This window comes from Dendrobium catenatum, unplaced genomic scaffold, assembly GCF_001605985.2.
Source record: "Dendrobium catenatum unplaced genomic scaffold, ASM160598v2 fragScaff_scaffold_671, whole genome shotgun sequence".
In the NCBI taxonomy this organism is placed as follows: domain Eukaryota; kingdom Viridiplantae; phylum Streptophyta; class Magnoliopsida; order Asparagales; family Orchidaceae; genus Dendrobium; species Dendrobium catenatum.
In genome coordinates this window covers 31,170-45,045 of record NW_021319133.1, presented here as the reverse complement: position 1 = coordinate 45,045, position 13,876 = coordinate 31,170, and the positions used below count along the sequence as shown (strand labels likewise).

Genomic DNA, 13,876 nt, shown 5'->3' with positions numbered 1-13,876 from the left:
AATCCATGACAAAAGTCATTCCATCAAGTTTACTTTGCGTTAGAATTGATGATTTGCCACTTGTTTGGAACAAACCATAACCTCCTAGAGGTTTGGAAGGAGAGTAAATGGTTCATTTAATCTAAATGATTTTGAGATCTGCATGGGCCTTCACAAGCCATGAGTGCCCCATGCCTAGGAATTATTAATCCCATTTTGAAACTTCCAAATTGAGGGTTTATGATGAAATTATTGAAATGCATTTATATACTAAGGGTTGTTTGCTCGCTTTTCTTTATATCCGAAATTTAAAAATTTATTAAAGCATGCTTAGATTAATTTCCGAATGCTTTTGAATCAAGGGTGGTGTATTCCATGAAACCAATCAAATGTTTATGGATCAAATATCCACCAAGCATTAAAATTACCTAAGCATGATTAGTCGAATTGTAAACTAAAGGAATTCAAGTGCAATTGATTAGTTGAACTTAGACATTATTATTCATTCCCCTTAAACATACAGACTACATCACGTTTCTAGTTTTCTTAGATTGATGGTCCAAATCCAAAATCTAAGACTTTCTTAGGAAATCGTAGGAGATCAATTCTCTCCCTTCCCCAAATGAATCCAAAATGTTTCAATTCAAAACCCCTTTGGGGAACTCTCTCCCCTTATGTTTTTCCCATTCATACATGTATTTGGAGCATCCTCAAGGCTCCAAATGTAGATTGTATGAATTTCCTAGCTCTAACCTAGGAGCTATAAACCATCCATGTCTACGCTATGTCTCTCTAGATTCTTGCCAAAATGGATCTTTAGGTTTTCCCTAAAAAACTTAAATCCCAAGATCATGTCAAATTTGATATGGGATAAACCCTCCATGATTAGGAAGTTTGCCCTCCACTTTTAAGCAAATCCAAAAACATTTGTAGGAGTGGGAAATTCTCTTCCTTATGTAGATGTCCCTCCAACTTAATAGTTCCGTTCTAAAATAAGTCCCAATTATTATAATGGCATGAATACAAGGATTTTAGGAAAACCAAATCCTAAGCCCCTTCCCATTTCCATTTGCTTAACAACACAAAGTTAGCAAATAAATGTTTCCCTTCATCATAATATTTGGAATCTCTAAAATTCCAACTCACATTATATGGAAAATCTTGTAGCTTAGAGCCCAAAATCTAAGCCCTCTCCCCTTTCCTTCATTTTGAGACTAAGGATCAATTTGAAAGAATTCCATTTTAGGCTTAAGGATTTCTAAATCTAGCCCATTTCAATTTGCCAACCTATATAGGTAGGTGGAGCCCCCCCTTAATTTGTAGTCCAAAAATACAAATACTCTCTTATGCGATGTTATTTGGAGCACCCCAAGCTTCAAATACCGCATTGCATGTCTTCCTTAGTCTATTCTTGGAAAGCTATCACCCACCTTCATCATGTGTTGCTGTTATGGATTCTCTAGACCTAAATACATCATGCTTAAACTCTTGACTTAGGGAGTAACCCTTTAGTTTCTCCCCATTTGTTGGAACACAAAGAAAACCCCAACATATCTTTTCCTCAAATGCAAAAGATATTTTAAGGCTCCCTCCAAGCCCCTGTAAACATATCCATTGTATAAATCCCTTTAAACTCTAGGACAATCCTAGGTTATTTCTCTTCTTTGTTGTGAATGCCCAAAATCAACAAACAAGTGTCACTTCTCCCCAACATGTATATAAGGTCTTGAAGCTTTTCCTAAACTTCTACTACCATCACATTGGATCGTTTGAACTTAGCAAACCAAATTCTAAGTTCTTTCTCTCAATGTTGAATCTAAGTTCAACAATTGAACACCCGCTTTTAGGCTTAGGATCTAAAACCTAGTCTTTACTCATCATTCACCACCCAAAATTAAGTGAAATGATCCACCCCTCTTTGAATTACCAATATTCAAAGGCCCTCTATTGAAATTTCGTAACTCTCTTTAGGTTTACATTTTCTCTTTAACACCAAAGCTGTAGGAAGCTTAATCAAATCATTTATTTATTGGAACACAAAAACCAAAGTAATCCTTAAGCATAGGGACTCCAAAATCCTAGTCTCATCATTTGCTTAGTTACTAATTAAGAAAATGAATACCCCTCTTTTGACACCAAAAGCCAAAGGGAATCCCCTTTCAACATGCAATCAAAATGTTGCTTGTTGCTTCTTTCTTTCTACAACTAAGGTTTTGATAGAAAGTCCTCTCATTTTCCTAAACCCAAATCTAGACAGAATGGTCGTTTCCCCTTTGAAACCAAAAGTTCAAGGCACTCGTGAATGTGGAACCTTCCAATTGCACATTATTTCCTCTTTCCTACCAAAAACAAAAGTGTAGAAAATACTCTTCATCGCTTAGCCTAAAATCAACTGAATGTATGTCATTTTCTTTGAACACGAATGCTCAAGAATTCTTTAACTTTGGCAATTATAAGTTACACATGATTTCCCTTTTCTTACAACTTCAAAAGTTGGTAGGAAAAACCATCTTATCTCCTAAAAATCAAAATTAGGAGAATATACTCATTCCTTTGAGAACCAAATGTTTCAAAGGATCCCTTATTTGCAACTTTTAAGTGTATTTCCTCTCTCTTTTCCTACAAGCCAAGATTGTAGGAGAGGAATCTAAATCCGTTGCTCATGCTCCCAACCCAAATTGAGAGGATTGAATTCCATCTTTTGGACCACCAAGCGTTCAAAGAACTATTCTAATTCGCAACCTTTAAGGTTCCACTTCCCGGTCTTACTTCTTTTCCTTACAATTCTAAATTGAGGAAAATCTCCCCAATTCCCCTTCATGTGCCTAGCCTCAAAATTAAGGCAAAAAGAAATTTGTTCTTTTGAACATCCCAAAAGTTTAAGGAATATTTGTGGATTTGCAACTCACAAAGTTGTATTGTTCCTTCTTTATTCTACCAAATCCAAAAAAGATTGTAGGAAATTTTTCTTATTTCCATTGCCTCAAATTAGGTGAAGGAACATCCCCATTTCCTTTTCTCCTCCAACCCCAAAATTGGAGGAATTGAAAACTTTCTTTTCTTTGGGAACACCAATGCCAAAGGAAATCCCCTCCCAATTTGTAATACACTAAGTTGCATTTTGGGACCATTCCTTTCCATTACAAGCCCCAAAATTGTAGGAAAACCTCCCCAAATTCTCTTCATTAGCCTAACTTCAAATTAAGTCGGCACAATGAATTCGTCTCTTCGAATATCAAATGGGTCAAAGCAACATTTTATTGGATATTGCAACTCATAAGCATGTTCCTTCCCTTTTCTACAACTCCAAAAGTTGTAGGAAATCACTATCATTTCTCCTAAACTCAAACTAGGAGAATGTCATTCCCCTCTTTCGACAACAAAATGTCCAAAGAACTCCTCTTTGATTTGCAACTCCAAATTAGACCTGTCAATTTCGGGTCACGGGTCAGTGTTCGGTCTCGAACCCGAAACTGACCCGGTACTATTATTCGTGTTCGGGTCAACCCGACCCGATTTTGCAAACGGGTCGATTTTTTCCGAACCCGAAACCCGACCCGCTTCGGGTTCGGGTCAACCCGAACCCACCCGCTTTGGTGAGTAGGGAGACGCGAGCGACGCCTGCGACGGGAACGCGAAGCCAAGCCGGTCCGTGGGGCAAGCGACGCGCCGGTGCGGGTGCAGCGAGGTTCACCGAGCGAAGAGGTAGCAGCGATGCGCGGTGCGCGGTGCAGCTGGGTGAGCCGTCGCGATGCCGATGCGCCCTGTGTCGTGCAGCGTTCCCACCGCAGCCGAAGCCGAGGCGTGGTGCGATGCCACGTGCAAGCGGACAAGTGGAGCGACGACGGTGGGAAAGCCCAGCGGAACGGCGGCAGCGGCATGCGGGCAGCCAGCGGGGCAGCGCGGGGGGCAGCTGGGCGGGCAGCCGGGCGGGCAGACAGACGGGTAGGGAAATTCAATTTTTTTTTAAAAATAAAAGGGTTATCGGGTTGACCCGACGGGTCGGTTTCCCTGACCCAAACCCCACCCCGCTTCCGGGTCGGGTTCAACCCCAAACCCGAAACCAATCCGGGTCGGGTTCCGCGATTTTGGGTCGGGTGCAATATTGACAGGTCTTATCCAAAAATGCATCTCATTCTTCACCATCCCTTCAACCTAAATTGAGGGAATGAATCCCTTTTGAACACCGAAATGTTCAAAGGAATTCCTCTTTTGAGGTTGTGAACTTCCAAAGTTCGATATCCCATTCTCCTTTTTCTCCTCTGAACTTTCAGATTGAGGAATGGACCTTTTCTTTGAACACCAAATGCTCAAAGGAACTCCTCTAGTTCTGCAATCCCTAGATTGTACATTGGACTACTTTCTTCTCCTACCAAATTTATTGTAGAAACCACCAAGGATCATCTTCATTATTTCTCTAACCCAACATTAAGAAAATTGAAATTCTTTTCCTCTTTCACTCTACAGAACTCCAAAAGTCTTTAAGGAATTTCCTTACCTTAGCTCGAAGCCATAGGTTTCTTTCACTTTTCTTACAACTTCAAAAAGTTGTATGAAGACCACTTTTATTCAAGCCTATATTGAATGATCCAATTTTGTCCCAAATTATTCTTACTTGTTGAACCAAAAATAACAAGTAATTTTCATCCCAAGCTTAGGATTCAAGTCTATTCTCTTTGCCCTTCCAAACTCAAGTTGGAAGGGTGCAACTCTCTTTTTGGATACCAAAGTATCCAAAGACCTTCATTGAATTGCAACCCCCAAAAGTTTGCATTTTCTTCCCAACTTCTCTTCCAAACCTCCAAAGTTGTAGGAGGACTTCTTCCCTCTCTTTTAGCCCTCCAAAGCTAGAGAGAAGCCCTCTCCAACATTTTAGCTCCAAAAGCCTAAATGTTAATTCCTACCCTCCTCTTCTTTGCTCCAAAAGTTAAGGAGAATTTCCGCCTCAACAAGTGTCCCCCAAAAGCCACAGTGGGCCACTCTTCCGTTAGATTCAAAACCTCTAGGATGACCCTTAGTGGACATACCACCACAAGCCCTTCACGCAACTTAGTTGCCAACAACCCCTTAGGCATGCTCATGATTAGATATTTTCTTTGTGTGCGCATGGATTGATGTTGTGGATTTGATTGCCCTTCGCATTGTCTGCGTGTGGGCACTGCCCTTAAGGAGGTTAGTATAGAGATATAAATGCTTTTCTGTGCAGGTGGCCATATCTAAAAGGGGGCCGCTTATAATAATTAATTAAACTGCCTTGCATGACAGTACCGCTTTAAAAACTCCCCCAAAGATGGGCCAATAGGGGTATAGAAGCAGGGACCTAGCACTTAACACTCTAGTGTTAGGCCAATTTTGAGTATGATCACTATTTCTGTATATAATAAACTGCTGACTGACTCTTATTTGCAATTTGAGTCTATTTTCTTTTTACCACCCTTGTATTTAATTAGAGTCTTAGGGTGGAAACTTGGTTGGGTTTGGATCAGAAAGCAAGGAAGATCAAAGGAGAAAGTACCATTTGGAGATGAACCCAAAGACTTCCTTGAAGGTTAAAGCTTGAAGCATCCCATAATAGAGTCTGTAATTAATCTTAACTGGGTCTGTTATTAATGGCAGACAACCAGGCTGCAAATCTGGTTGTAATTAAACTTGGACTTTATCTACATTTCCTCTTTATTTATAAATAAAAGCACGTTGTTGAAGTGTTTACTGGAGTGCGTAATAGAGATGCATATTCTTTCCTAGGTTTCTTTCTTGTTTTTGTGAGTGTGGCTGGACTTGATCACGTTAGCTCTTAGGATAAATTAAGTTTTTCTACCCCCCTCTTAACATGTAAGAATCCCCCTAAACATTAAAATCCAAATTAGGCTCCTGTTTTTAAGTAAGGAAAAATTGCATGGCTCCCTTCAAGGAGCCATGTTTTCAAAAAATTGAAAATTAATTCAGCATTAGCCCAAGGAATTGTTGGCATATAGAAGCCCTCACTTAAGGATTAAATAACAAAAAATCTTTTTTCTTTATGAGTCAAAACATATGCATACCTACATAATAAGGCATCTGGCCTCAAAGTCAAGCTATAAGGACCTTACTTCAAATAAAAACAACCCACCACTCTACATTTGCATGAACCAACGACATGTTTTAAAAGCGATTAGGAGGTTAGCTGGGTGGTCCCTTCCAGGTTGGGACAATAAATCCAGAAGTCGGGCGGGTTATGCCTTCTTTGTGAGGTGTAGCTTGTGTCCCTCTTTGCACTCATTAGATCTAGGTATCGATGCACTACCTCCTCAGTAGTCCCTCACCTTAGTCTTAGGGTCCGAGGCACGGCGTTTGACTCCCCAATCACCCTATAAGCCCTCAACTTCCGGGGCAATCCTCCAACAAGATGGTGTTGGATGTAAGCCCCAATCTTCTAATAAAAAGGTTCAACTTAAACCAAAATTTAGATTCAAAAATGTAAAGGCCCAACATAGGATAGTTGGGCACCTCTGAGATTTCATCTCAGAATTCAAGTGCCCCTACTTCACCTCTTTGGCTTTCATTCCCAAAATCTAATCCTTAGTTGATCTCATCAAAACCTCCTCCTTGGAAATTTCCTAAAGGCCAAAAACCTTTAAACCCCCAAGATTTTCATGGATTTTAAACAACAAAAATTGAATTTAGAGAGACCCTTTAAAGGAAATGAAGGGTGGAAAAAGCGTGGACCTGATGATATTCCAATAGAGGGTGTGGAAAATGCTTAGGAGATGAAGGAATTTCATGGCTTACTAACTTTTAATACTATTTTGGAAGACTAAGAAGATGCCAATAAGTGGGAGAATGAGTGTGTTAAATTCCTATTTTAAAGGAATTAAAGGTTGATGTACAAGATTGTGCGAATATAGAGGTATTAAGTTAATGTGTCATACTTTAAAAACTATGGGAGCGAGTTGGACATAGGTTGCGGCGTGATACTTAAGTTTCTCAAAATCAATTTGGAATTTCATGCCGGGTTAGGTCGACTAGGAAAGCCATTTACATTTATTTAAGAGGTTTGATTGAGAAAATATAGAGAAAAATTAAGGAGGCATCTACATATGATATTTATTGATTTAGAAAAAAGGCATATGATAAAGTTTCCAAGAGAAGTGCCTATGGAGAGTTCCTTGAAAAGAAAGGAAGTCAATAATGCCTGTATATTCCCCAAATCATAAAGATATGTTTATGCAGGAGCTATTACTTGTGTTCCAAACAACCAAGTGGATGCCCAAGTATTTTCCTAATTTCGGATTTGGGTTACATTCAAGGATCAGCCTTAAGCATATCTTTTTACTTTCAGTCCATTGGATTGTTCTCACTAGACATTTGCAAGAGTATGTACCTTGTGTGTTATGCTTTATTGCTGATGATATTCTTCTTGTTTGAATAAGACTAGAGAGGGAGTTGAAGGAAATTGGAATTAATGGAGGTCAACCCTTAGAGTCTAAAGGTTTTCGCTTGAGTAGATCCTAAACGGAATATATGGAGTGTAATTTTTAGTAGAGTAATAGACCTATGAGGGGATTCTCTTGGCGATCAAGTCATTAATTAAGATACCATCGTTCTTAGATATCTTGGATCTATTGTTCAGAGTGATGGTGAAATAGATGGGGAGTGTTAGTTGCAGCAGAATTCAAGTTAAGTGAGTTAGTGAGCGGAATGCATCGCGGGCTCTGTATGTGATAGAAATGTACCCCCCCTCAAACTTAAGGGAAAATTCGTATGAAGATTGGTTAGTGAGCCTGCCCAATGCTTTTATGGTGCCCGAAATGTTGGCCTTTAAAAGAGAAGCATAATACTAGTTAAGTGTGGCAGAGATGAGATGCTCAGGTGGATTTGAGTTGCTTTTACCCTTAGAATAGATTACCCGAAATGAGCATATACGTGAAAAGGTTCGAGTAGCTCCCAGTGAAATAAGATTAGAGAAAGTCGCCTTAGATGGTTTGGTCACATAAAACGTCGGCCTTGCGATGACCCGGTTAGGAGAGTAGAGGTATTAGATTTGACTTATGTTAGAAAGTAGGGATAGACCTAAAAAGACTTGGTTAGAAAATTAGGAATGACCCTTTCTTTATTAGGATTTAAAATGAGAATTTGACCTTTTAATAGGACACAAAATGGAGAAAAAAGCGAATTCATCGTAGCGACCCCACTTAGTTGCGATAAAAGGCTTGATGTTGTTGTTGTTGTTGTGTTTGAAAAAAATCAATTTTAGCCAATATTTTAAATTGACTTCCAAAGAAAGAAAAACCAACTAGTTTAATCAAAAAGTTTTCCAAATACAACTTGGGATGTAATTAACCATAGGGGCTGCCCCTATGGGGATGTCTTACCCCATAAAATAAATTAAATCCCCCCCCCACCCAACCAAAACATTTGAGTGGGGGAATCCTCTGTTAAATAATTGTAAATTTTATAGTTGAGTCCATAAGGAAATGATATTTTACCTTCGGGTAAGTATATCATTCTTCTTATGCCGTACTCGATTATAAAATATGCAATCCGTTTGAGGATACAAAAATTCTCCAACAACGTGAAAAGATTGGAATAGTTTCAGTGGCAGATAAGCTACTAAAACTGAAACAGAATTCTATTAAACTGAAACAAAATGAGCATTACTAAAATCTAATCTATTAATAAACAGAATTCTACTCAAGCCAAATTTTCTACAGAACCTTCCTTCATGAGCTGAAACACTTGAGCATTGGGAATTTAATGAACTTCACATATATGCATTCCAACACACATGATAAGAAGTCTTAAATTGTCCTGTCTAATGCAGTGCAGTAGGAACAAATATATGAAAAAATCAAGCAGCCATAACTTTGCTGATCCATTGCTTCGATCATGACAAATAAGCTGCTCTTTATACTTCAAGACAGATCTTAAGTTTAGATGGTTGACAATTTACATTAAGATCTCTGTTTCTTTCAATTCGATCCACACTAAATACAAGCAAACGTGAATCCTAACTGGCTCAGGTGTTGATCATATATGGATGAATACGTGTTGATTTTAGAAATTTTCTCTCGGAAGTCGGAAGTTGGATGTCATCCACAGATAACTGTAGGAATCTTCTTTAAACGAAAAATAGAACTATAAAAGTAGTAGTTATAACATACCATAACAACAACAAATTTATCCGTTGTAGGTTCTGGCCCTATATGGGCACCTGGAAAGAGCAATTATCATTGTTAGAAAATATTAGTTTTATTTAAACTTCTTGAATGAGATTACATAAGGTTTAGGAAACTTGACTAAGTAGACGGATACCAGACCTGCGTAGCTAGTTTTCAGCAAATGCTTTATGAATGTAGTCTTCCCAGTTGAATATTGACCCAAAAGCATAACCATGGGTTTGGCATCAAAATCACTATTTGTCTACATTTAAAAAACAAAGAAAAAATAAAACAGAAACTTAATCACAAAGCACATCAGTCTGAAAACAATTTCTTGTTCATGGCACCTGAGGAATAGTTAGCATAAATACAGAATTTTATGCCTAAAAAATAATGATAACATTTTACGTTGAGCAAAGGTAGGATAATACTCACCAAAAATGGCAAAACAAAATCATTGAATTTGTAAGTTACTTCTAGAGGCTTCAGCTTTTCAAGGTAAAATTTCTTCAAGCCATTAATGATTGAAGTCACCGAATTCAGAGACATCTACAACGAAACTAATACTTTAAAGGTTGCATGCCCAAAGAAAATATAAGCATTGTGCGTTTAATATTTACTGAGAATGAATAACACAAATACTATAATATGCGGCATCTATTAATAGCATAATAGGCTGAAGGACTATACAATACATGTGCATATTATTAAATATAGCAATGTTAATAACAAATGTTTAAGTTATAGTTATGATGTCAAAAGAAATACTATAATATGAAGCAGTTATCTGACCCACATTTGATAATGACGGAGCTTTTAGATTTAATTTGAGATTAGTGCAATATAAGCTTTGATTGTATCATTTTAAAGTAAATCAACCACTTTGAAAAAAAATATATCCTTATTAAAATTTAATTAGGATTATCGACCCAAACGTTTTCCTTAAGAAATATGATGACTAATGAGAGGGGATTGCTTAGATTGATTTAAATCTCTTCTCAACAAAGAAAAACCTACACATTGTCAACTTATCATACTAACATTTGAGGTTTCAATAACCTTTTTTTTTTCATATTGATTCCATACCTATTATTTAATAGATAATGCAATGACAAGAAATACTATAGCTTTCTTCATTTAGGGTATGTTTAGGTAGCTTCTCATTGCTTCGGTTTTTAGAATGCTGCCACACTTTTTTTTTTGTTATTACTTTCTCTTTAATATAATCATTAAAGATATGTATGCAGGAGCTATTACTTGTGTTCAAACACAAGGTGGATTGAACAAGTATTTCCCAATTTTGGTTGGCTTACATCAAGGATTAGCCTTAAGTCCATATCTTTTTGCTTTAGTCATGGATGTTCTCACTAGACATTTGCAAGAGGATGTACCTTGGTGTATGCTTTTTGCTGATGATATTCTTCTTGTTGATAAGACTAGAGAGGGAGTTGAAGGTAAACTTGAATTATGGAGGTCAAACTTAGAGTCTAAAGGTTTTCGCTTGAGTAGATCTAAAACGGAATATATGGAGTGTAATTTTAGTAGTAATAGACCTAGTAAGGGGATTGTGACTTTGGGCGATCAAGTCATTAATAAGAGTAAACGTTTTAGATATCTTGGATCTATTGTTCAGAGTGATGGTGAAATAGATGGGGATATTATCAACAGAATTGAAGTTGGATGGTTGAAGTGGAGGACTGCATCGGGCTTGTTATGTGATAGAAATGTACCCCTCAAACTTAAGGGAAAATTCTATAAGATGGTAGTGAGGCCTGCAATGCTTTATAGTGCCAAATGTTGACCATTAAAAGAGAAGCATAATACTAAGTTAAGTGTGGCAGAGATGAGGATGCTCAGGTGGATGAGTGGCTTTACCCTTAGAGATAGGATACGAAATGAGCATATACGTGAAAAGGTTGCAGTAGCTCCAGTAGAAGATAAGATTAGAGAGAATCGCCTTAGATGGTTTCGTCATATAAAACGGCGGCCTTGCGATGACCCGGTTAGGAGAGTAGAGGTATTAGATTTGACTTACGTTAAGAAAGGTAGGGGTAGACCTTAAAAGACTTGGTTAGAAAATATTAAGAATGACCTTTCTTTATTAGATTTAAACGAGAATTTGACTTTTAATAGGACACAATGGAGAAAAAAGATTCATGTAGCCGACCCCACGTAGTGGGATAAAGGCTTGATGTTTTTGTTGTTTTCTCTTTTCATACATTTTTATGATGAGAAGTTATTTTTTACATCTAAATTTGCTATAATGTGGTAATTGTAAGGAGTCTAGCTTTTTCAAAAAGGAAAATATTTATAATATCCAAATAAGCTTTCAAAAAATATATATTTTCTCACAATAGCTACCACCATTCCAAACGGGTTCTTAAATTACTGATAGTTTAATTCAAACTATTTAATACCACCTGCGGTAGGCTATCCCAACTATAAAACACACTAAATATAAAATGACGATCATTTACTTCACAAAAAATTCAGTTTTTAGGTGGATTTTGCAAATAGTAAAACAAATTTTAAAAGTATAAGTGAACAAGGACAGAAAACTACCTTCTTTAACGATTTGAAGCCAAACCAATGAGACGGTGATGATGCTTGATGCTTTTCTTGTACTGTAACATTATAAAGAACAATTAGATGATTTTATTTCAAAGGCAAATTATTTTGTTTCAAACTAGACAGATGGTGCTCCCTACCGTGTCTATGATAACCATTTTTACTAGGAGAGCACTTATTTTTCTGAACAAAGGAAACAAACATAAGGATCATTAGAGATATCTACAAAATGATATTCAGTATGCACTGAAACAAAATGCGTACAGCTATTAATATATCCAAGCCTTGCATCTCTGGAAGTTGTAATTTCTGCATATCTGTTATTTCCAGCGCCTAAAATAATTCAGTTGTGGCTTCATACGAGATTGACAGTTACTAAAATAAAAATGCAGCCTCATACATTATTAATTACCTGTATGAGGTAGGGTATCTTGAGTGATCTCTAACCCTCCTTGGGCCAACGAAATAAGCTGCCCATTGGAAAATTAGTTAGTTGTTCAGCAATCCATCTAGGGTAAGGGCATCTCCAACCGAACGGCAAACAAGTGTTTGCGGTTCTTGCTTTGCTCCAACCGATCGTCATTTTTGACGCCATTTGATCGCGGATGAACAGTGCGACGCCAATATTGCGACAATTTTTTCTCTCTACCGACCAGGTAGAGAAGAAAGGCGCGAAAGAAAACGACTGTTTTAGCGTCAAAATGGCGTTGGATTGAAGATGAAAAACGGCATTTTTTGATTTCCCTGCATTTTGGAGTGAAAAATGACATTTTCGGTTGGAGATGCCCTAATTTGGCATAAATACAAATTTAGGTGAGTACCGACCTGCATTGCACTAATAAACTCTTCGAAATCAAGAAATCCCTGTCTTTTAGAGTCGGCAAAAGTCCACACCTTGAGGAAAAATATTCTAAAATCGGCATCACCCCCTTATACTTTTTGACAACGAACAAGCAATTATTTGTAAAGCTGGAAACTTTAAATAGTTATAAAAATAAAAATAAAACAGCACGGGTGAGAAAATCATAGACAATGATGGTTGAAGCATTAAGATTAATGCTTGAGGCCTACATTATCCTGTAACTGCTGATGACATGATTGAATGAAATACCTCTTCTGGGTAAAGATTTTGAGGTCTTTAACCAAGCAATTGTAAATTTAAGCACAAAAAAGAGTATTTACGTTAATGTAACATTGAACAAGGTAGGCCTTATTTCTCAAATCAAGCAAGCACAAGGCACAGTAAAGACTTTTGTCATAATTCACAACAAGAAACAACTAAAATTCAGAATCAGCAATGCAATCATAACATCAAATTATTTAAGCTTCGACGTGCCTATCAATTTCTTTATTAACTTCCGTTTTCATCACTACCTTCCCTGTTTCCCCATCGTCAGCACTGGAATTCATGATCTCATCCAAGCAATGGAATGAATATTTCATATTTCTTGAAATAATAATATTCAATCATTCCTCTCGTATCCTCTCTTGGGGGTGGCGGTGCCAGGATGCTCTACTATGCTGTAAAATTCTTCCTACTTGCCCCTTAGAGTACAGTTGTGCAGATTACTACCTCGATATTAGCATAAATTTTGGTCTTAAGAAAGCTTTCATGAGTTAGCTCGAATTTCTTGGTATATTTTGAGTTAATGGTTGCGTTTTAAAGTTTGAAAATAAGAAGCAATGCAAATATGACAAATTTTCTAATGATTAATTGCACCACCACGTATACTTTTTATAACAAAAAATATAACAAATTGCTTTCTTTCAAAAGAGAGTACTAATTTATTGACCTATGTTTATGTTAGGGATAAAATTATCACAGTACCCTTTACAAGAGATGATAGAAAAATAATTCAAGGACGTTTGAGTGTAATGCGTTATAATACTGAAAAAAATAGTCATTATCTTGATAAAAGAAGATTAGATAATTTTTCAATTGAAGACCTAAAATCCAACATGTAAGGATGTTGACCCCTACACACCAATCTTTATCCCTTCAACCAAAGCAATTCAATCTCTCTTTGAATCTACCTAATTAGAAGAGAAGAGTGTTTAGGGTGACGTCAATGAGGAAAAAGGTTATAGATTGAATTAATATGTGAAGAAATATGTCAACTTTCATCAGCGCTTGGCTTGCTTTTCGTCTCCAATTCCTTGATGTTCCTCTTCAAGATTTATAACTTTGCATG

At 37.1% G+C, this 13,876-nt stretch overlaps 1 pseudogene; it reads right to left on the bottom strand.

Moving 5' to 3' along the window:
- The window catches only part of LOC110094331, an 80,781-nt pseudogene extending 68,764 nt beyond the window's left edge, over window positions 1-12,017 (bottom strand).
- Window positions 12,018-13,876: the final 1,859 nt, after the last annotated feature.